The 25234-nt window shown below is 42.9% G+C and overlaps 1 long non-coding RNA gene across 3 annotated transcripts; it reads right to left on the reverse strand.

The window, feature by feature from the left end:
* Positions 1-8505: 8505 nt before the first annotated feature.
* Positions 8506-16093, reverse strand: LOC125942388 (uncharacterized). Of its 3 annotated transcripts, XR_007465061.1 has the most exons (4): positions 15962-16093; positions 13216-13306; positions 8691-8779; positions 8506-8629 (listed from the first exon to the last, which is right to left on the reverse strand). It is a non-coding gene; the product is annotated as an uncharacterized LOC125942388 (long non-coding RNA). The 3 variants fall into 3 exon arrangements; XR_007465060.1 differs by lacking the exon at positions 13216-13306; XR_007465062.1 differs by lacking the exon at positions 15962-16093 and having other exon boundaries at positions 13159-13530.
* Positions 16094-25234: the final 9141 nt, after the last annotated feature.

The following is a 25234-nucleotide window of genomic DNA, read 5'->3' on the forward strand; positions in this document are numbered from 1 at the left end:
TGACCTGTGAGGGCCCACTGAGACGGGGATGTCACCAAATCCAACAAGTTTAGACAATTTGTTATACTGGGGTTTATCACGCACTTCCAGAAGGAGGTCTCCGCTTCCCATCTTAGTTACCTTGTAACCTGGGCCGATTGCTTCTGTCAGGCATTTTGCTACGACAAAGGGAGATATAGTACAGACTGTCTTCGTTTCGTTTTGGCTATGAATGACATGGTACTTGGGAAATATTTCTTTGGGTTTCATGAAAAAGTTGAAAGTGTCATCGGTGCGCCCCCTTTTCAGGGAGCGATCAGGAAGTGGGGGAAAAGGATTTGCCATACAAAATTGCTAAATTCGGCGGCGATGGTAGCCACCTACCACCGAGCCCAACAAGGGGACGCTACAAGGATGGAATGCTTGCAGACGCCAGCCATGCATCGCCGCTATAACCTAATATAAAATACCCAAGGTTGGATAGCTACACCAGGTTAACCCTTGCCGCCCAGAAATTCGGAAGTGAGAAGAAGTGACTAGAAGACAGGACAGATGGAAAAGTGAGAGAGAAAGACAAAAGATTGAAGAGGAGGACAGGAAAAGGCGACTGCCGATTTCCTCCAGGTGGGTCAGTCTGGACGTGCCGTCTATGTGAAGCAGAGGCCGAAGAGGTGTGTTGCCTCTGCCGGGGGGCCTTAAAGGTCCAAACACCCGGCATCGGCTCAACCTCCAGGATCCCCCTTTCCCCAGACACGGCTAAGCCGCGCACGGCGACACGCGGGAGGGTCCAACCCTCTTGTGCTCGGGTCCGTGGTGTCGCAGCACACCAAACGCCTGCTCACGCAGACGCCCCTGCGGGGAATAATTAAGATTTTAATAATTACCTTATAGTACATATTTCCATCTGCAAATTGTAGCCAGTGAGGCTGCAAGGCACATCCACTTGAAAAGAATTCAGTTTATGACACCATTTTCAAGATATGGCCCCATCACACTTGCAGTAAGGTTGTGCTGTCGCTCCATTTACTTTTTTATCAAAACGTCATTTTATGCATTGAAGCACTAAAGTAATTGGACCGCCAATGTATTTCTTTGTAAAGTTCGGGAACTAATATCTGGAAACTGGTATCATCCTGACAATTCGTTCCAAGTGGATCTGGTGTGCAGTCGCTGGCTACAATTTGTAAATTACAATATGTGCCGTAAGGTTTTTAGTTAAAAACATAGTCCATGTTTGGTTAATTAGTCAATTATGCATTTCAATTCTTGTGTACTTAATGTTCGTCTGTTTGAGCATTCCAGCTTAAGGATTAGAATTGTGCTATCTGCCACAGCTGATTTTTTAAAAATTGGTTAATGTCTTTGCAAAAGCACCCAGTATATGTGGCCAGAATTTGTCATATGCATAAAGGATTGCTGATGACATCCTCTTATATATGTGACCTGTCCAAAACTTACAATAAATGGAGCGTAGCTTCTTTGCACAGGACTCCTCCACCCTTAACGAAAATCGCAGGTAGTGGTCACGTGGCATTACAAACTCTTAACGCAAGCATCCGTTGCAACTTTCAAGCCACACATAGGCTGTGTATCTGATTGAACACACGCCACTTAGTCTTTCACTCTGCGGTTCAACTCACTCTGTTTTTTAAAAGGAAATCTAAAGACTCCTTTCTTTCATATGCTGCCATGCGTTGTATTTTCAAATATGAATAATAACTGTGATTAACATAATTTTCAATTTATCTAGAGCTTGATGGCTTCCTCAAGAGAGCCGAAATCCGGGTGAAAGCACTGGAGTTGCAGAAAAATAAGAGTGCTTACAGATGCTCTGAAAGCCTTGGGGACGAGCTTTTGGAAAATGATGTCAGCCATTTACAACCTGCCATGGTGGAGCAACAGATTCATTCACATAGCCTGGGCATTGTGGAGGAGCATGTTCCAGACATACATGTTCGAGTGGAGGAAGGAGTGGAAAATCAAAGCCCTATCCCTCTCAGAAAGCCCCTTATGCCGTCCTCTGCCCCAAATGGAGAAACGTCAACACAGCTTTTATATACATGGGGTAAATCTTTTCGTTAATGTCACACATTCAGGGCTGATTGCTTCAGTATCATGTGAGTGGGTATATCTTAGCTTAAGCACTTGCTCTGTTCGCGCACATTTTAAAGAAGAATACCTTCCTTTCTGCTGTCCTTCATCTTGAGCACATACTGAAGGGTAGTGGGGAATCAGGTTGAAGTTTACTGTTACATCAAAGTTGTTAAATGTAGTTTCGCAATGCTTTTCATGCATCAATGAAGGCTAGTGTGGGACCATGTAGTCAATATTAAATATAAATGCAATGTGTGTCAAAGGCCAGGATCTGCTTTTATACGTAGATCAATGATTATAAAAGTTACCTTCGTACATCTCATTTGAAAGACAACTTATACGTGCAATATTTTAAACCTGTAATCCATAGTTTTCGTTTCTGAAGTTGTATTATAGTAGCTCTACATTGGACGTTAGCTAGAAGTTTGTATGGCTGTGGTGATAGAAGTTGACGCCGTGGTGGTTGAACATAGCCTGCATTGTCTCGTGTGGATGCATGGTGCCTCATTGGATAAGGCATTTTGCTGCCGAGTAGAAAGCATAACATTAAGAGACAGGAAGAGAGCGGTGTGGATCAGAGAGCAAACTGGGATAGCCGTTATTCTAATTGACATTGAGAGAAATAAAATGGAGCTGGGCGGCCATGTAATAGAGGGGTGGATAACCGGTGGACCATTAGAGTTGCAGAATGGGTACGAAGAAAAGGGAAGTGCAGTCGAGGACGGCAGAAAACTAGGTAGGGTGATGAAGTTAGGAAATTTGTAGGCGCAAGTTAGAATCAGCTAGCACAAGACGGGTGATTAGAGGTCGCAGGGAGAGGCCTTCCTCTTGCAGTGGACATAAAAATAGGCTGTGATGATGGTGATGATAATGAGAAGGCCATGGGTTTCATTCTCAGGTGTGCAGCCACATTTTGATGGGAGTGAAATGCAAGAACCCATCGTGTAACGTTGAGGTGCACATTAATGAACCCCACGTGGGATTAATTTGGTGCCGTCTACTATGGCTTCCTTTGCAACCCGCAGTGCTCTACGTAACATTAAACCCCACAATTTAATATTGTTTTCCCCCCTTATTTGTTTTGACAATTCTTTACAAACACTTGAACTATATATATATATATATATATATATATTTGAGGTTGTGGAGCTAGAAGTAGCATCAGGAATATTTGCTGAAAAAGGTGTGCTCTGCAGCCTCGAACACTTTGGGAAAAGTGCAACAGGCGTGGCACGGGCACTGCTTAACACGGTGTTCACACCACAAGCACTCGTGTCCTGCTCAGATAAAGGGAACCGGGCCACGGGGGCCCATCGCCCGTATGAGCAACGGCCTCCACTCCACCCTGGAGCATTTCAAGCTATTTTGTGTGAGTTATGTCAGTAGCATATTTCACTTTTATTTCTTAAATTTTATATGCAACTGACAGGCACCTATGAGTGCAAGAGTTTTTTTTTCAGTGCTTTTGTTAAAGAGCCCAGTGCAGTTATTGTTATTAATAGGTCATTTGATGAATGTAAACCTAGCACTAGGTGGTTCGTATTTATTTGGGTGTTTTTTTGTGGAATATACAGAATTTAAAAAAATTCACGTTTTGCAGCTGGATTACTTCATCAGAAAAGAAAGTGCATAATCAACAATTAACACAATTTTACTCATCAAATATTTAATTAATTGCTGCACATATTGCGATTTGTTAATTGTAGCTGGGGAGCTTGCAAGACATACTCCCTTAAATGAATTCTCACGGTGATGCCAGTTTCGAGATGTATTAAACTGTTTTAGCTAAGCATCGCTTACAGTCCGTTCCATGCAGACCTCATGCGCTAATGCATGTACTGCAGAGAACTGAGTTGATATTGCATTTTTGAAGAATGCTATCTCCATCTCCTGGAAACGCGAGTGACATGCAGTTAGTTGGGCTACAAAAGAAACCAAGTAGACAACCCTTTCTCTGTGATCAATTGTCTCTGCAGCAGAGTGAAGGCAACATTTTGCGTTCTGCTACTGGCCTAGGCATCATGAGAACGTCTGAGTGGAGCTGACCATAAAAACTTTCTAGGAATGCCTATTTTTTCCTAAAATGTGCGAAAGATTACATTGATGTTCCAGTTATATTTAAGTGCATGAAACAATGTTTTGTTAAAATATTTCCACAATGCAGTTTTATTGCAAGCTTGCCAGCACATATATCTCGAATCTTAGTATGACCAAAATATTTGAACTTGTTTTGAGCGCATAGTACTTGTGTGTACTATGTGTACCACTCCTCCAGCTTGATAAGAAAAAACATCTGTGGATAGCGTACGCAGCTGTGAACATCTGAGCCAAATTTTGCTGAGCCCAAATTACACACTGTGGATCGAAGGATTAAAACAACATAAATAGAATCAATGCCTACGTTGATTCCAGGTGACGTAGCAGCACCGCTTCGTTCTGTCGGTACGAAGGAGTTTGAGAAAGAATTTTTTAAAAAGTAAACATTGCACTCGTAGTATCTACGCTGCCACTAAGTTTTTGGTGAAATTCGTTTAGTAGTATATATTCCTGGGGGGCACCGAACTCCTTAGAAAGTGTTTTTGAGGCTTCGAAAAAATAAAAGGCAGTGCAGGCCCCCTTTAAAATATTGTTTGGATTAAGCTTGCATGGGCTTTCCTCGTTATCAGACATTATATGTTATGAATATGTGTGCTGATCATATTTTGCCTTTTACAGCATACACGAGGGCCTTCTCAGCAAAGAAGGGCGTGGACTTCACCGAGAAGGTGGTGTTGCTGTTCATTGGGACAAAGCTAAGTGAGCTGAGAAGCGAGAAGGCGAAGCACCAGATGTACTTTAATGAAGACCTGCATTTTTAATTAAATATTCTGCATTATGTGAAAAGCTTTTTTTATCTGTACTTGCACGAAAGGCATGCAGACCAGGGGTACCACGAAAAAGACAACCTTATTTCCTTGATGCCTTGGGATATGTAACATGAAACTGAAAATGGCAGTTCATACTTAAATGGTGGGGGCAAACAATGCAGTGCATCTGTCGTACAGTTTCATGCACAAACCTGTCGACAGTATTGTTTGCCGAATGATTTCTGGCTTTTTGACAGCCCCCTGGTCCACATAATCCAGATCGCAGGTATACAATAAGGTCATTTTAATGTAATGCAGCCATGGTTGCATGGTATGCACCACAGAAACACGGTTTACATTTATGCGGTTGTGACAGATATATTCATATAAAAAATTAGCATAGCTTGCACTGGAGGCGCAATGCTACAGAGACAGCGGAGCTGATCGCCACCTAGCTAGTCCTGGCTTTTGGGCTAGGCTATAAGCACTACGAAATCATCCCCAGCATTTCACGGAACTTATGGATTATTTGTCGATTGATTAGCTATTGATTCGCTATCGCAAGGTATTGGCCACGTATTTGGGTTGGGCTATATAGCACTACCAAGTCATCCCCAGCATTTTCCGGAATTTATTGGTTATTTATCAATTAGCTATTGATTGGCTATCAATTGCCTATATCGATGAAGCTTAAGTAGTCCCAACCATGCTTAGCTGGACTTAGCCAGGCTTAGCTTCGCTAGTTCACAGTGGTATATGTGCCATAATATTGCGCTTCGACCCTTTTTTCACTGCAGCCAGGGATCGGCCCACATTTTTGGATTCAGCAGGCACATTACGCCCTGCCTAAACAGTTCCGCTGTTAAAATTCCTAACCGGCCGTGGTGGCGCAGTGGCTAAGGCGTTGCACTACTAAACAGATAGCGCAGTCATCACTTTTCGATGGGGGCCAAATGCAAGAATTTCCCGTGTACCGCACGTTAAAAAACCCCAGTGCATGGGTGTTAAAATTAATTCGGAGTCCCTACCACACTGTGCCTCATAATGACATTTGTCATTTCGGCATGTGAAACCTCTGATTTTAGTTTAATTAGATTCTAAATATAACCATTAAGAGGGCCATGCATATATGGTCATTTTAAAAATTGGACAGATATGGCCATATATAGCATATAAGGGGCCCATATATGGGCATATTAAAAACAGTTCAGATATGGCCATAACTCGCTGTCACTAAAACTGTTACTTTATACAACTTACGTTCGGCCCCAGCTAGAATACGCCTCGTCTGTTTGGGATCCGCATCACTCTACATTTATACCGGGCATAGAGGCAGTGCAAAATCGCTGCGCTCGCTTTATTTCAGCTAACTATAATCGCAGTGCCAGCGTCACAGAAATGAAAGATACTCTTGGTCTTCCTTCCCTGGCCAACCGTAGAAAGCAGTCACGCATTTGTCTTTTTCACAAAATGTACTACCACAACCCCGCTCTTCGATCCTTGTTCATCCTACTAGGACCATTTCGCTCACTAGAGCACTGCACGGGCCGATTTTTGTGGCCCGGGCCCGTTTTTACATTGGGCGGCCCGCCCGAGCCCGATCAAAACTTTTATGGCTAGGCCCGGCCCGGGCCCGGAAATAATCTACGTTACCCGCCCGGCCCGGCCCGCCAGCCCTCTGCCTTAAGCCCGAGCCCGGCCCGAGCCCGACTAGAAACCGGCCCGAACCCGGCACGAGACCGAAAAATACATGTTTTTCAGAGTTGAGAAGCCCGAGGATAACTCGCAGAAAGCCCGAGCCCGGCCCGGGCCCGCGTCAAAAAACCCGAGCCCGGCCCGGGCCTGGGTCAAAAAGCACACGCCGTGCCCGAGCCCGGCCCGAGCCCATGAAAAAACTCCTCTACCCGGCCCGGCCCGGCCCACGGGCCGGGCCGGGCCCGCGCTTTCGGGTAAGCCCGAGCCCGTGCAGTGCTCTATCGCTCACACCGGCTTGATCATCCCCATAAGGTTAAGATACCGTATTTTTCAACTACTGCAGGCTCGCAATCTTTTGTCCCTACCCTTACGAAAATGTCAGATATGGACTGATATGAAAAAGGCCATATATGGGCATAATTAAAATTGGGCAGATATGGTCATATATGGCATATAAGGGCCATATATGGCCATATCTGCCCAATTTTGAATATCCCCATATATGGCCCCCTTATATGCTATATATGGCCATATCTGCCAAATTTTTAATATGTCCATATATGGGACCCTTATATGCTATATATGTCCATATCTGCCAAATCTTTAATATGCCCATATATGGGACATTTCTATATAAGGCCACTTCTAAAGTTTTAGTATGTCCATATATGGCGCTCTTGTATACAGGGTGTTTCAGCGAACACTTTCAAAATTTATTTAAGGTGGCCTGTGGCAGATAACCCAATTCTAGTTAATGAGCTGGCCTACTCGAAGAGGCCGACATTACTTGCACAAAAAATTGAAATGCATAATCGACTATAATCAACAAAAATTCACTAATTCAGTTTTTAACTAATTACCTGATGGCCCATATTGCAATTTACAAATTGAAGCCGGGGAGTTCGCAAGGCGATCCACTTGGAACGAATTCTCAGGATGACACCAGTTTCGGGATATTAATTCGCGAACTTTGCGGAGAAATGCATTGGCGTTCCAGTTAATTTGGTGCTTCAATGCATAAAGCAACGATTTGTTAAGAAACTAATTGGAACGCCAATGCGTTTCTCCGCAAAGTTCGGGAATTTATATGTCGAAACTGGTGTCATCCCAAGAATTTGTTCCAAGTGGATCCGCCTGGCGAACTCCAAGGCTACAATTTGTAAATTGCAATATGAGCCATCAGGTAATTAGTTAAAAACTTAATTAGTAAATTTCTTTAAATATTCGATTATGCATTTCAATTTCTTGTGGAAGTAATGTCCGCCTCTTCGAGTAGACCAGCTCATGAACTATAATTGTGCTACCTGCCACAAGCAACATTTAAGAATTTTTGAGAGTTCGCTGAAAAATCCTGTATATGGTCATATTTGGAAATTCAATAAATTAAAATCTGGGTTTTTACATGCCAAAACCACAATTATATGATGAGGCACACGCTGGTGATCGAGGCATTCCGAATTATTTTAACTCCCTGTGGTTTTTAATGTGCACCCAATGCATATGGCACACAGGCATCTAGTGCATTTCACTTCCATCGTAATGCCACCGCGCCCGGGATTCAATCCTGAGCTTTCAGTTCAGTAGAGCAACGTACGTACGCCTTAGCCACTACGGCGGGTCTGGAAATTTATATGAATATTTCCAGTAAAAAATTCCAACCAGCTATCAGCTTACAGTCTGTTGGCTAACCCTAATTTCAGACCTTGATGGTCTACTAGCCAATCGGCATACAAGTTTACAGGTCTACAAGCCTACAAGTCTACTACCTGTCTACTACCTATTTTACTGTTTGTCGGTAGACCACTGTTCAAATGTGTATTGATTATTGAATTGATGAATTCTGACTGTGATTGCATTACAGTCTTTCAGTCTTAATTACAATATATTCAGTGCCTTTGAACACTAGAGTATGCCAGTCGGCACTTAAGATGGCTCACTGCATAAATATGCTCACCATTCCATCCAAAACTTCAGGTCATGGTATGTGTGTGATGTGGAAATCACATTTATAACATCTGAAAGCAATATGAACACAGATAAAACTTTATTGCAAAGTTCACTACTACAGCACATTACCCAATTGCTGCAAGGGGTACCAGTGCACTGCTTTCAGTCTCTTTTCCATAACTTCCTTTGACACGGTGTCGTCCGCGTTGTGAAAACAGCTGCACAAACAAATGAACCATTATTGCCATACGACAGAAGACTAAGTACAATACTTGTTGTGTTGATTAATACACTGAGAATTGAGGAATTGAGCATAAACATTAAAAGACTAACAAGTGGTGAAAGCAGCACAAGTAATATTTATGACTGTTTTGAAGCCAGCTTTGTGGCTGGTGAAGCAAATGCATATTTTCAAGTAATTAAAGGCCAGGCACACCAAGCTGTTTTCATTACACAGATTCCTATTGAATAGCAGCAATAATCCCAACATAGGCCTTACTGCATACCTGCTTGGTTAATTAATAATAGTACACACTGTAAGTTTGCACATTATGAAAATTCACATATTTTCCCCCTCCCACACAATGACCACACTTACAACTCAACACTGCAACCGGTGGCCTGGTTTTGACTTCGACTGATGATAATGGCCAGCTGCGGATGCCAGTGGCAGTACCAGCACTGGAGCTATCTAGTGCTATATGCACAAAGCTAGTATTTTTCCCTTTTTTTGTCAGTCTAGACGGGTCATGCCGCGCATGCATGGAGTGATCAGACTGCTAGCGTGCCACATAAGGTCGCAAGCTAGCTACAGCACCCACTTCAAGCTCAAAGCATTTCTACATGCTTTGTAGAATGGCAGTCGTTAATTCAGAAGGTACTTCGGCGTCAAAAGTACACATCTGCCGTTAGAGATGGCCGTTTGAAAAGCTGAATGCTACCAGCAAGGCAAGCAGGAATTTCCGCTGACCCAAGACTGATTTTTACTCGCAAGTTGAAGTAGCTGTGCTTTATAGCTCAGAAGCCTCTGGACAGCTGTTCTGTGTAAATTTAAATGATACAGAAGGAGGCTCGCCGACTTACAAGGAAGCAGGGCATTCCAACTACAAACTTCAATGCAAGCAGCGACTGGGTGATGTGCTTCATGTGGCGGCATGGGCTTCATGAGAACATGTCAGCAGCTGCCTTCTACATACAAAGAATCACAGACTTTCAGTATTTGTGATCATTCCCTGGCACCGGGAGGCAGGTTTAGAAGGGTGCCAGTGGAACTGTTGTGTCCATTGGTTCTAGAGGCACAGAACATGATTTCTGATGACACTGTCATCAAAAGCTTCAAGAGAACTGGCATCTGAAGCTCAACTGACACCACTGAGGACCACCTACTATGGGACGACACTACTGAAGTTTAAGAAACTGGAGGGCCAGCCAGAAGTGCAGATTTCTTAAGCTTAAATTCTTATTTGAAATGTATGTTTTCAAGGCTCGAAAATAAGACTTGTCCATTCTTGTAAGTTACACCTTTGTTTGATTCTTTGGTAGCTGGCTTTTCGACACAATCTTAGTGTGCCGTAGATTAGGCTGAACTAGGTGGCTGTGGAAATTAACTTAAGATTTTACCCTGCATATAACATAGCCTTCCACTTTGTGTCATTTTCTTAACTGTTTAAAATAGGAATAAACAAATGCATAAAAAATACCTAGTGCGTATGCTCGTTCCACAAGAAGTATGCTGCAAAGTATCAGCAGGACTGGTATACTGTAGTGATTCCTTTCCCTTCATTTCTATATTCCATTCTTATCATCCACTGCACATAGCCAGCCAATCATGATCATATAGGCAGAATGCTACCCTTACAACGCACAAGACAATTCCAATAGAATAATTACACTATCCCTGCCCTAGATGCTCTCATAAAGTCTTTATGTAGCACATGGGCATCATACATGAGCTAAATATTCATGTACCTGTCCACAATATTTTATAAATGCTGTAACCACAAGGAAGTTTTCACATATACTGAAAAGTTTTCACAGCTGAAGTCATGATAATGTTAAATTTGTTTAAATACATTGGTACCTCTGACCAAGTATTAATGGCAAATCGACAATAGAATGGATTTCAATAATACTTTAGAGGGAATGTGGGTGGCCAGCTTCAAACTTGAGCGCCATGTGACATTAGCATAACTGCCGCATGAATGCATCCTGTGATGTATCCAAGTTTTTGTGATTGAGCCTACTTCAGCAAGTTGTCTGGGGGGATCTATGAGCTGAAGCAAGAGGCCAGAACAGGGACTGCTTGCACGAAGGCATTTACTGATGGGCAAACTTACCAAGCAGTAGAAAGGTACTTCAGGCTTCTAATTTCGTTGCGCTGTGTCCGGCAGCGCCCGAGGCAAACATATAGCCGAGCTTTCAAGCGACCTTTTACTATTGGCCTACTCATTCACATAGGGTCACAACACAATTACCTGCCTGTCTCCAGTGGGTGAAACTTTCCCAAGAGAATTTTTTGCCCTGCTACTGTGGTGAGTGCATCAGCTCAGTTTGTCTTGTCAAAATGGCTCCCGCTACTTCACATGTAGAGTGCATTTGTTTGATTGCCCTTGTTGTAGATTGCCCTCCTCGGCCGCAGAAAGTCGTAGGTTCAATTTCTACCACCGCACGGCGCCCACTGATTCAAATGGACACAAGTGTACCCCAGCATGGCGTTCGGCTTTCTTCAGGGAGAGGAGCCTGTGCTCTAAATACCAGTCAAAACCCTCATGAGCACAAAAAGAATAGGTCTGGGCCATTCCCAATAGTGGCAATTTCCCATGTGGTGCCCCAAATTCCCTTTCGAAGCGCTGAGGTCCCATAATGGCCAAGCACCAGGTGCAGTGCAAGGACCTTATGAGTGTTGCTTATGTGTGTGGACTGCTTGAAAACTCTTGAGGACTGTGAATGAAGGAAGAAGAAACAGAAGGCGAGCCAGGCGCAGATTGCGTGCTTGGCAGTGTTCAGAAAAGAAACAATAGAGAAGGAAGAAGAGAGGTGGGTACCAAATGGGCAGAGGGGGCTAGCAACTTAGAAGACGCAGGACCAGTGCGCTGTTTCGGGAGCTCCTGCCGTGGTACCTGAGGCAGCCCTGAGGACAACGCGCCTTCCTGTCAGTGCAGATGCAGAGTGGCGCCTGGCGTGACGCCGTTTGGAGCAGGCCTGGCTGTAGCCTGCTCGTAGCCGCCTGTTGGAGCATCTTTAGGCTGTGTCCGGGGTGAGGCCTAACCGAGGCCTTTGCTTTGAAGCCGCCTCTTGCTCGAGGTGGCATGTGAGGTTGTGGCGGTGGAAGCAACCCGCTCAACAGCCGTTCGAGTCCTCGGGCCACGGTAATGCAGCCGTCGCCTGCCTCATCTGATGACCATTGCCGTCACCCTGCCTTGGCTGGCCTTCCACGAGGGTCATCATGCCTTGGGTCGCCTCCAACGGAAATCTTCACGACAGCTAGACGATCTACCACTGATCGACGACACCATCAGGAATGTAGCCATGAGACGTACTTGCTCTTTTCTTGAACGCTGCGCGTAGGACTTAGAGTAGACGTGTTTGTTTTAGGGACCTTTGATATGTATTCTGTGTTTAGTGCTTGTCTTGTTACAGTCTTATCATCTTAAATTTTGGTTCACATCGGTTCGCGCGTCTCTGACGTTCATTACTGCTTGACTGCACACAGACATACGTGCCAAACAACTATCCATCACACCAGACCGGGAGCATGCTTGTACCTATTTCACCGGTAGGTACCTAGCGGCTGCACTTGCCTCAAGGCAGCCGAGGCTGGTGCTCTTCAACAAGGCCATCTGTCGTTGGACAATAAGTGCCCAGAGAGCACGCATGAAATCTCTTTCAAGATGTGAACCCTCACAAGAAGCCGAGCACAAGGCCAAGGGACATCTCTACCCATCAGAAAGAAACGGAGGTTTTCTGGCGGCACGGGGCTTTGAACTCAGTACCTCCCACATACGAGGCGGATGCTCTACTGCTATACCACTACTGCGGTAGATTCATTCAGTTGAAATGGTTAGTCATGAGGATCTGAGACCGCTTTAGCATCCAAGAGAACGAAAAATTGGGCAAGCTGTTATGTATTCATGGTTGAAATGTTGAAAGCGGCATGGGCAAACGCAGACAAAGGAATGCTTGCCCTCTCTTCATTTCTCTGCCCCTCAGTCTGCATTTGTTTTTTAACTGCTTTAAACATTATAATCGCTTTAGCTGTACCCATGACTGTTACTTTCATTGTCGACCTATTACTGCACCTGGCATTGTGTATATAGCACAGCATGACTAACATGGGAGTGCCAATGTTGCTGTAAGTGACTGCCATATACTTAACAGAAAAATTTATGGAGGCGTAATGGAATAAGATGAGCGTCTACAGCTCCAACAGTATCCCATATTATTATTATTAAGCCCTTGTCTTCAAGGAGCCTACTGGATAATTATTAGGATAGGAACTTTTCCTTGTGTGTGTTGAGGGCTTTACTAAATGCATTAGGAGCAAGTTTGAATTTTTTTGAGGCTACAGCACCAAGTAGTTCACAAGAAAGTTTCTCACTATTAAGCAACAATGGGAAAGAAGCATTGTTGCTAATATTCAGTAACAGTGACGCACGCTGTTTGCGGCGGTATGCATGAGGAAACAGTTCCCTTTCTTTTTGCTTTTTAGTTTCGCAAGTTTGAATTTGACTGTAGCACGCTGATGCCTACAAGATGAAGAGAAGATATACAATAAAGCTTGCTCAGAGTCGGTTACTTTAGCGAGCCCTGCTCAGATTCTGATCGAGATGTATGAAGCTATGTATGGACTAAATGTACTATCACATATTTCTACTACTAGCACTAAACTTAGTACTAAGTTAAACAGAAAGATACTAAAGAACTCTTCCCTGATACCCAACAACAAACAGCATGCTTGTGTGTGCGTCACTGATGCAGAATGTAACTAATACTTTAATTGTGTTGCCTCAAAAATGAACTTTTTTGAGTTCCCAATGCTCCGTCCCCAAATAAGGTACGAAAAAAGCAACCTCCTCCCACAGTGGCTAGTAAGGCTGCAGCTAAGCCCCTAACGATTACAATGAAAAGCATGCAAGTTATCAATTGGCTAGATTGCCATGCAGCGCATAATACAGGATGCCATTGACCCATGGACGAAAGCCGTATACCCTGCCGTGATGAGTGCTACAGGTGCTGCAAATGTTATCGCAAGCAATTATAATGCTGACACTGCCATCCTAGACACGCTGTTCTGCGTAAGTAGCTGAAGGGCCTCCTGCAACAACTTGGCATTCAAGACAATGCCATCACTGTGGAAGACAAATTGGAGTCAGATCTATCACCAAACTTGTCAAACGGGTGAATATGGTCTCAAAACAAGCACTGGTGTTGCAGTTTTGAGGCAAACCAATGAATGCACACAGGTTGAGAAGCAGCAGAAAGTTCGAAAAACTGAATTGGTAAACTTGATTCAGGTTATCAAGGTAAGAATATGCCACCGACACTCAAGGCAGGCAGATGGATTTGTTTTGTGTCCATGTGAACGAGCGAGCCTGATGCAGAAGATCGCAAAAAAAGCTTGACCAATTCTGTTGCCTCAGATGCTGCTGGACGCAGTGCAGTGGCAAATAAAGACCTGAAGTGCCTTCAGAAAACCAACTTACTTGGTTGGTTTTGCTTTCTCGTTTTTTGATCTGCTACGTACTCCTTCCGAGTAATCATTATAGATGGCAGCATCTGCTTTTTAAGTCTTGTTTTTTTAGGTTATTATTTGCTGGGCCAGCGCACATGCTTCAACCTACCTTCACATATTTTTAGAGGCAAGCGTCATGCTGTGCGATAATCTGGATTGTCTCTTATCACCTCTGGTATACTAGGCCGTACCAATCTGTCATGGCACATGGCTATGATGTGGTTGTATTAGGGGGTCCTGGTGACTCCAATATTTGGTTGCTTTATCATTAATGTGATGCCCCATGATGGTCTTGTTCAGTACTTAATATCACATTTCTTCAGTAAACTGCAGTTGAAAGTAAGCGCCAAACCCGTGTTTACGCAAAGCGATCTCTGCTCTACCATTTTCCAGTGATTATGCTCTCAGTAACGTGCTTAAATAGATTCTCATTTTCTACGGAAATTGTTCATGTGTGTCACAATGGCTCATAGAGAGATTCAGCTATACCTTTGCAATCCTCCACCTTGAAATCCCTATTCATCAGCTTACAGTAAGAGTCTTAAAATCGATTTCGTTCCTTTACAGACACTTTCGCCCATATTTTCACTGCACATGCTTTCGCTCTTCCCTTATATCCTCACAATTTTCTAGTGGCCCCATGACCTGTGCAGCACTCTGCACAGCACAACTTATTCCATACATTCCACTCAGTAATTTCATTTCTGTAAGTTCTGTACTAGACACTAGCTAATTGTTTTATTCCTTAAAAATTTCATTTCTCTTTCATAGCAATTACTCCGGCTGCTATTAGAAAATAGCAAAACATTATTTTTATAATGCCTTCAATGAATCAACCTTCAATGATTTAGCCTGCATATCATGTACAGCATGCAGCTCTTCTGCAATGTTTCACCCTAATCCAAAATTTAACTATCTCGATCTAGATGCAGATGCTTGCTATGCATTGCCCTTCTTGTGATTACTTTTATATGTGCACCTATGATTCATCGCAGTGTTCTTAGAGTATCACGGATGAACATCAGTTCTTCCTATTTATGGAGGTGGTGTTATGCAGGCAGTGTCTGACAAATTTAACATCTTTCCTAAAGTTCGGAAAGCAGACACAATTCTATATGAAGGAAGAATAGAACCTGATCACCTTTCTTTCTCATACAATCACTCCCCAATGAATATATAAACAAAAGAAAAACAAAATTTTCTTTTAGTTATATATAACCTAAGAGTAACTCATTACTCATTAGTTTGCTGAGCTATCTACAACTGATACTGTTGCAGCATGTCAGAAATGCTATAGTGCATAGCACATTATGTTTATCATCAGTAAATGATCATTTTCAGGCATCAAGCTCAGCATATCAAAGATATGATGTTGGCCTTTGGGAGGTTAAAATGTCCACAATTTTGGCCATCAATTCCATCCCGTATGATATAGGCCACATGACAACACAAAAGCATCCAAATAAGCTAACATGTTGACATCTTCAATGCCTATAAAATCGTCAGCAACTTTCCATTTGTTGTTGCTTATATGAAGACCAAATGTACATGTCCCTTGCATAAACTTATGGCAAGAATATCGTGATCACAAGTATTAATTTCTATAATTATGACTTAAACTCACTCTAAAACATAATGTAATAAACGTAGCACTGACATATATACATACCTGGCCAAAATATACCCAGAGCCTAACTACAGTGTTGGCCAATTAAACGAGGAAATATAACTTATTTCACTTAAAATATAGTCTGTGGTACTTTACCCAAATATGACTCGAAGGAAACTGCACAAATCTGAGTGGCGATGCGGGCTTGTTGGTTGTTCATGTTGAAATGAGCGAGCTGTAGCGCGAACAGGGAACAAAGATATGAGAAGGCACAATGAAGTGCTACGTGTGTGTATTCTTTGTGCCTTCTCATGTATTTTTCCCTGTGCGTGCTACAATTCGCTCGTTGCACAAATCTGTTACCAAGCTTCTTATCGTCATTTATTTCATCTTTAAGGGCCTCTGTCAGGGCATTGCGTTAGGGGTGGCATATTCATGCAGTCGTCTCTAGCATTCACTCAAACCATTACCAAATGTTCACACCCTAAATGTATAATTGCTTTTAATGAACAAGTCTGCAATTCTATTTTCTGCGAGCATCGACAATACATATCCTGACCTATGCAGTGACTGATCTGCTACAAATTATCTTTGAGGTTCTTAAGCTGCGTGATTTTGTACTTTTATGTTTAATAATGCACTACGTGAGATCATGAGTATACTTTATATGGCTTCGTTTTCAAATTTAAGTAACTTCAGGGTGATGAACACACACACACTTATGGAAACATGAAAATGAGAACCAGAGGGGGTTTGAATTTACCATGTTTTTTCCATTTCCTGTGGATAGCCAGGAGGTGCTCCAGCAATGACAGTCCCCTGTCTGCACCGCCCCATAGAGGCCAGCTGTCACTGAGAAAACACGGATTATTATTATTACCAGATATTAGCTAGCAGCATCACATGCAAGCCGACTTGTTTAGAACAGTGCAAGACAGTTGAAGTGACATGTACATTAGGTGAATATTCATTTAAGACACATGTAACTGCAGTCATCCGTGTTGCTGAATGCATGTCTTTGCAGAGTAATGCAAATAGGCGTGCAGCTTACATGATATATGAAGCTCAAGTGCACTGTGTAGGTTATCAATTTAGGTGTTGTTCTCTAGAGGTCTTTGTGATCAGTACACGTGATGCCATATGCACTGAAATGTGATGGTAAAGAACCGAGTGCTCCCAGTCATTCCATGAACTCAATACTATTGCTGCAGCTACGTGATAGCAGAAGGCTGTATGCACTAGTTCAAAGAGCTACCCAAAACAGGGTGCATGCCATAATTGATTACATGAATCAGTGGGAAAATGTCACTTCTTCTTTCTGGGGTTTTACGTGCCAAAATCAGTTCTCATTATGAGGCACGCCGTAGTCGAGGGCTCCGGATTAATTTTGACCACCTGGGGTTGTTTAACGTGCACTACAACGCAAGCACACGGGCGTTTTTGCATTTCGCCTCCATCGAAATGCGGCCGCCGCGGCCGGGATTCGATCGCGCGATCTCGTGGGATCGACATGGAACTAGACATGGGAATGGTTAAGTAGCGCTGCAAAGTGCTACTCAATGCTGGTTCCTAATTCCTTACATAACATTCACTACGTCAAACAACAATGCCACTAAGTCCTGACCTGTCTGCCATGCAGATAAAGGTTACGCATTGCTGAAGTTGTGCTTGCAGGATGTGAAAAAAAGCTGTCCAAAAGAGAATTTAGCACATGGATAAGAATGTCAAAATGAAATCTAACCTCACTAAAGTTTTGGTATAGTGGCGACATTTCACACAATATTTCAATAGAACCATGAAAATTTCTGTTAAATTGAAAGCTTGCCTATATTGTTGTGTTGTACCCATGTATTAGTGCTATGACAAATGAAGGATCTAAGTTGACAGATGAAGCGACAAACTTAAAATGTCCACGTGCATACATGCTAAAAGGCAGTTTCCCTGTTTCATTACATTTTCCAAACTCTTGCAGAGCTGTTGTATACTCTACGAGTACAAAGCATGGCTCGATAATAGAATAAACCGCACAGTATGTGCTGCCACGCTAACAAATTGGTAAAAGAAAAACAAGGAAAGCTTCTGCTGTCATGATTTTACCACTAAGTGGGCTCAAATACTACACGAACACATATATCGAGAAAAAAAATTGGTTTCAACAAATGCAAGCAACGTGTGGAGTCAGCCCTATTATAACAGTTACCAACTCATGTGAGCAGAAAAGCAGGTGAGAGCACACTGGCTCAGGCTGAGCCATTTGCCTTTCCTGTAAATAAATCCTCATACTCTGAAGCTCATATTGATACTCCCTTCAGTCACGGTGTAGATAATTGTGTGCACAACTTATTTTTGCCATTTCTGTGCAGCTGTGTCAAGGAAATGACCACAAAAACTAATCTTAGGGTAAATTAAACATTATGGTTACCTGAAGTACCTTCATTTCACTTCTGAGGGAAATGTATTGCTACTGAAGATAGCTTTGGAGAAGGCACTACAGTGTTTGACGGAAGGTGTGATGTGGGATATTTCTGTAGCAATTGCAAAATAATTTTCTTCTTTCTAGTAAAGCTTGCAACCAATAATTAACTTGTGCAGGTAACACACAGTGATTCAGTAATTTTTTATGAAGAGACCTATCATTACAGCGTGCACAACAATTAGATACTTAATCACTCTGTGATTATGGTGAATCATCATAATATGCAGTCATTCTACCATCTTGACTTGCTCTTAATGGAGTCTGCAGCACCTTGGCATATATTTATGTAAATTTCATACATTTATCGACAGTCAATCATACTTCGTCACTGAAGGGGTTAAGTGTAATCGGGCAATTTTTTCACGCCAGTGTGTGAATCGGGAATGCAGAACTTCAACGAGTTCCACTGAACGCAGTGTAAAGAAGGTAAGAGCAAATCACAACATTAAAAAAACATAATGCCCCCCCCCCCCATGCCATAAAATTGCCGCAAAACCAGAAAAATGTTGGCTGGTATCAAAGTGGAGCCAATGCACACGAACATGCTTGATAATAATCTACTGTTAAGAGTTCGTGCAATTTCTTAGTCCCGATGATAGATTGATGATGATAAATAATAATTTAGCCTATAAACACATCCATGTAAGTCCCGAACAAGTAGAGATATCCATGAATCTAGCTTCCTGGATCTTGCGTTTTACTCACTTATACCAGAAGGATACGCCACATAAAAGAAAAACCTGCATGCATGCCGGCATCTCTATGATACGAGCACTTGTCAGTTAAATAATAAATCGCACAGCTATAATTTCAGTCAATACAGAAAACAAATCAAGGTGAACACGGTTTCTTCAATAAGTTGTCCCAGACTGACCAAGGTGTTGTGTACTAACGATAAGCATTGCTGCACACGCTTCTTGGACAGCCCTGGGCAGTCAGGGGTGGCCAATCGAAGAGCCTAGTATACATATTGAAAATCAGTCTGCACTCCAGTGAGCTATACATCCAGAGAGAAAAAGATCTCCATTTGTGTTCTCCCTATTGACTGCTCCAACTGTCTCTGCAGCTAAATCTTCGTACACCTTGCTGGTTTGGCACATCCCATTTGCTTAGCTCACTGAGGAAAGACACTGCATTAGAACGTTTTCCTTGTCGTTTGAACTTTGCCCTAGATCAGTTCATTGCTGCACATTTATGCAGCCGACATCACATGAAAACAATTTAACACTTTATCAGTGACAATCTCTCTCATTTTGGGAATGTTGTAGTAATCTTACAGTTCAATGCAAGCAACGGCGTAAAAGTTCCTTCACTGCTCAGAATGACTGTTGGCAAATTTTACGCATAGCAGTTATATCCACTAGAGAAGAAAAAAAACTCATGATGCAAACAGCCGCAGCTATGCTGTGTAAACATTTGTATAGCCTTTCATATGAAAGTACCGCACAGTTGAGGCCACCTAAAAATACTGACAAGGAAGCTGTGCTGGACAGCTCTCTAGCTAGCGGCATCAGCAACAGCAGCAAATAGTAATAACGAAAGTTAATAATTAATAATTGCATTTAGTAATGTCACCAGGGTGATTGGGACGTCCGCCAGCATGACAAAGCCCACTAATATAAACGAAGTTGGTTAAAATTCGGCTAGACGAATCGCCTAGCAGCCAGCCAGGTACACTCCGTCTCTGCAAAGACTATTACAAGGTGCCGCGCACACCACAGTGAAATAAATGCAAATGATATAGCTACATCTAGCTCCAAAACTACAACGCTGAATTCAAACACATTAAATAATACAAGATATTTCATAGCGTATAGCATAGCATGACTCGAAACAAGGACGATCGATCGAATAACGCAGACCTTCAATCAAATTAATATGACAGTCAGCCTCTGTGCTAGTAGATCATTCGTACTTGTAATTGGGTTGACAGGGTCCGATGTACATACGCCACGAACTCCAAGGCAAACATAACAATAATAGGGACTGTAGACGAAACTGAAGGGGCGGATTCGCCCGCTTGTGTTTTAAGCCCAAACCGCATTCACGCGATTTTGTACGCAACGGCGACGAGTGACGAAACGGGCCGTCGCGCGAACAGATCGCTTGGTCTTTTCGCTCAATCGCTCGGTTCTAGAAATTTAGAATACGTCGCTCGTCGCCCGGAAGTGCTATGAGCGACTAGCCAATAGCGCGAAGCCGGAACTGGATATACATCAGTCAAGTACTACCGATTGTCGCACGGAACGAGCAAACGACTAGATTTTGATACGTGCAAGGATAATAACGTAGTGAAATATTTAGAAATATTTATGCTGCTCTTTAAAACCCGTTAAATTAATAAAGCAAGCGTCACGCCAGTTTCGGCGAGTATTTGCTGCCCTCATAAAGGCAACACCGGGGAGACGTCGCTCGTCTCGTCGCTTGCATGCTGTACGACTTGTAGGCGACGAACGAACGCGACAGCCATCTCCATCGCGTCGCTTGTTGTCGCGCGCAAGATTGCGTGAATGCGGTTTATACTTTACGCGGTATCGCAACACGCACTGCTTCAAAATTATGCAAATAGCACATAGCAAGAGGGGGGGGGGGGATTGTATGTACCTTTGTAAAAGTTGCGACTGCAAGTGACAATCGCCAGGCACGCATTCTCTTCAGAAAAGGTCTTCTCGGGCGCCGCCGTCTACGTACGTGGCAGCTCCATCAGCAGTGACGCAGTTTGTGCAGTTTCACGATGAGCACCTGCATATAATCATCACTGCACTGCGACAACGCGCAGCCACGGTATTCAAAAGTTGAACCGTGCGCGCGACACATACAAACAAAGCGATCGCCGAGGGCCGCGCCGGTGAAGGCGCCCGCTGCTTCCCTTTACTTACAGTCGCGTTAAACTGCGTTGATGAGGACTCGTTCCGATTGCGTTCACGAATAACACACAAACCGCGGAGAACATTGCGTTAACACGGATGCATGAACGAAAATTACACACGAAAACAGGCCTCGGTATCTGACAGCTGCCCTCCATGTGTTGCCGGCGCAGCAAGCTTACCAGTGTTGCCAAGCGATACATTGCATTGGCCATTCCACGTTTGTTTTCGATTTGGATTTCACTGAATGTGTCAAAACTTTAGCTTGGTGGTAATTTTTGGCAGTATTTCATTTAATGGGGCTTGAATAAAGTATCTAGATTGACTGATGTAGCAAACTTTTTGTTTGTGGTTGTGCAGTAGCTGATATAACGAATAGGAATTCGTGCAGCAGGTTTCCTAACTCATGCTTTAATATTCCCAGGCTGCTTTACATAGGCCGGTATATATGATTGCAAAAGTATATATTCATGTTCTCTCTCAAAAAGTAGACATATTCATCGGGTGTGGTTGTGAGCCAACGTGCAAAACGATGAGTTTATTGTGTGTGTTTCTGCGATAAAATTCACTTCAACTCGTTACTACCTGCTCGGTGCAAGCACATTCATTTCGATCGAGATGCTTTGCCTATAGCTTCAGTGCAAAACATCGCATTTGTTACGTGCAGTATAGCTACATCTCGTAAATAAGGACATGCTGTCCAGCAGGCGCGGTGCTAATAACCCATACTAGACGGCAGTAGCGCACCCAGGATCTCTGCCAGGGGGGGGGGTACATTTTTTATCTTATCTATGTAAATGATATTGCTAAAAATGTGGATCCTAATGTCAAGGTGAAATTGTTTGCTGATGATTGTGTCATTCATTCTTCTGTCAGGAGTTCTTCATGCCAGGATACACTTAACCGTAGTCTTTGTAAACTCGCGGACTGGTGCGACGACAGAGGAATGCAAATAAACTTTTCCAAAACAGTGTCAATGACAATAACATTGAAACGAAAACCGCCACTTTATACTTACCACATTGGCAATCGGAACCTCGAATCTATTACCTCTGTGAAATACTTAGGCATAACAATTAACAGTAACCTCAAATGGGACACCCATATTGACAACATATGCAACAAAGCATTCAAAAAACTTTGCTTTCTACGTAGAAAGCTAAAGAAGTCACCTTCATCTGTCAAGCTGCAAGCTTATCTTTCCCTCGTTCGCCCAGTCCTAGAGTATGCTTCCATAGTGTGGGACCCATACTGTAATAAGGAAATTTATAAACTTGAAAGAATTCAGCGCCTGGCTGCACGGTTTATTTGCTCCGACTACAAAACTTCGTCGTCAGTTTCTGGTATGTTAGGCCAACTTGGACTGGATCCGCTCCATGTGCGCCGTAAAATCGCCAGGCTGAAATTTTTTTACTCATTGTTTCATAATTAAACTGGTTTAGCAAATGCCACATATATTACCCCTGCTCCACACAGGTCGGCACGTATTTTTCATTCTAAAGTAGTCCAGTCGTACTTTGCCCGCACTAATATCTTTCAGAAATCATTTTTTCCACTTACGAGCGAAGAATGGAATCATTTACCGGAATTTGTTGTTGAATGCACATCTTATGTTTCATTTGAAAAACTACTAAAAAATGTTCTTTTGTAAACCCTCTCCTGCTTGGGCAGCATTGCTGCCTGCAGTATTGTGTAAATAAATAAATAAAATAAATTTGTGTGTGTGTGTGGGGGGGGGGGAAGCAAACACTTTACATAATATGTAATTACCTTGCTTTAGCCAGAGGAATCCAACAGCAACTCAAATGCCTAATAACTATAATACAAAACATAATTATAATAATAAATCATAATTATAATAATTATAATTTTAATATATAAGGATGATGACAATGTTTATTTCTTCAGCGTTTTACTCAAAGTAATTTAAGAGTGAATGAGTAAATAGAAGACAGTAGGTGATAGAGTGTTTTTGTTAATCCGGAAAATTCGACCTCAAGCCATTTCCTGAATGGTAATGACAGTGTGCACAGAGCGCTGAAGGTGCACGTTGGACTGGTGGGGCTCGACGCGTGAGTGGAGGGGGAGGGGGGTTACAACTACAATTTAGGTATACTTCTAAATCCTTATATGGCAATATAAGGCGTTTACTTGCAGCCATATATGACAGTAGAACGCCTATTTGTACCCTTATTTGACGTTATAAAGCCTTACTTGCAGTCATATATGGTAGTATTAGGCCATATCTGGACCATTATATGGCAGTATAAGGCCATATCTGGACCCTTATATGGCAGTTTAAGGCCATATCTGGACCCTTATATGACAGTATAAGGCCATATATGGACCCTTATATGGCAGTATAAGGCCGTATCTGGACCCTTATATGGCAGTATAAGGCCTTATATGGGCACTTATATGTCCAAATATGGCCATCTATAAAACATATAAGGGCCATATCTGACATTTTCGTAAGGGTAGAACTGCAAGGGTCAGGAATCACTTGCCCGCCTTCATAACGGACATAGCTGATTCAATTGCCTTTAAAAATGCCCTATCAAGCTTATTGTAGTACCACACATCGCGTACTTTTGTGCTTTATGTCAGTATGTAATTATTCGGTCTAATGCTTCGTATATGCTGTATATGTTTTGTATAATTCTGTGTAATGCTTCTATCTTAATGTCATCCTTATGTTATTATTTTTGTGTTCACTTTTACTTTGTATGCCCCTCCCCTCTGTAATGTATTTATACCCTGAGGGTACTGAAAATAAATAAATAAATATATAGCTTATAAGGGGCCCATATATGGGCATATTAAAAATGGGGCATATATGGCCATATATGGCCCTTATATACCATATATGGGCATAATAAAAATTGGCAGATATGGCCATATATGGCCCATATCTGCCCAATTTTTAATATGCCCATATATGGCCTTTTTCATATCAGTCCATATCTGACATTTTCGTAAGGGAGGAGGTGACGTACATAGAAAGTATGTCGCCGAGCGTACGGTTGAACCGTTCTGTAAGGCCATTGGTTTTCAGGGTGGTACGCCGTTGTTGTGCGATGAACAACGTGGCACTCTTTGAGAATGGCTTCAACTACCTCCGACAGCAAGACACGTCCGCGATAACTGAGCAATTCCTGGGGTGGACCATGCCTCAGGCTGAATCGGTGAAGCACGAATGAGGCAATATCGCGTGCTGTAGGTTCTGGAGGGCAACAGTTTCAGCGTATCGTGTGAGATGATCTACTGCCACAATGGCCCAGTGTTTACCAGCCAACGTCAAGGGAAGTGGCTCATACAAATCGATTCCAACGCGCCCGAGCGGCCGGGTAGGGCAGGGTAGAGGCTGCAGACCAGCTGACGAGAGCTGGGGTGAATATTTCCGGCGCTGACAGTAGGGGCAGGAGCGAACGAACTTTTGAGCTTAGGTGTACATCCCTCGCCAGTAGTAGTGCTGTCGAAGGCGCTGGTAGGTTGTGAATACTCCCGAGTGTGTGCACTGTGGGTCGGCGTGAAAGGATGCGCATATATTGGAGCGCAGACTGCAAGGAACTACTAACCACTATCGATGCTTTCAACATGCTGCTAGCCATAAATCTTCGCACTGTGGCAGAGATAACCACACTGTGCCAAAGCTACGAGGAGCTACGGAGGCAGTGGTCGTTGACCCGTCGCCCTACCCCTTACGAACATGTCAGATATGGCCCTCATATGTTTTATATATGGCCATATTTGGACATATAAGTGCACATATAAGGGCATATAATGTTATATATGGGTCCAGATACGGCCTTATACTGCCATATAATGATCCAAGTAAGGACTTATACTACGATATAAGGGTCTAGATATGGCTGTGATGTTATTGGGTGCAGGATCACTCCAGAAAGAGATAGAAGCAGCACGCCGAAGCACAAACACACATCAGACTTGTATTGGACACGTAATACATTGAAACGGCACACACGTAAC

Source organism: Dermacentor silvarum, chromosome 1 (genome assembly GCF_013339745.2).
Source record: "Dermacentor silvarum isolate Dsil-2018 chromosome 1, BIME_Dsil_1.4, whole genome shotgun sequence".
Lineage (NCBI taxonomy): Eukaryota > Metazoa > Arthropoda > Arachnida > Ixodida > Ixodidae > Dermacentor > Dermacentor silvarum.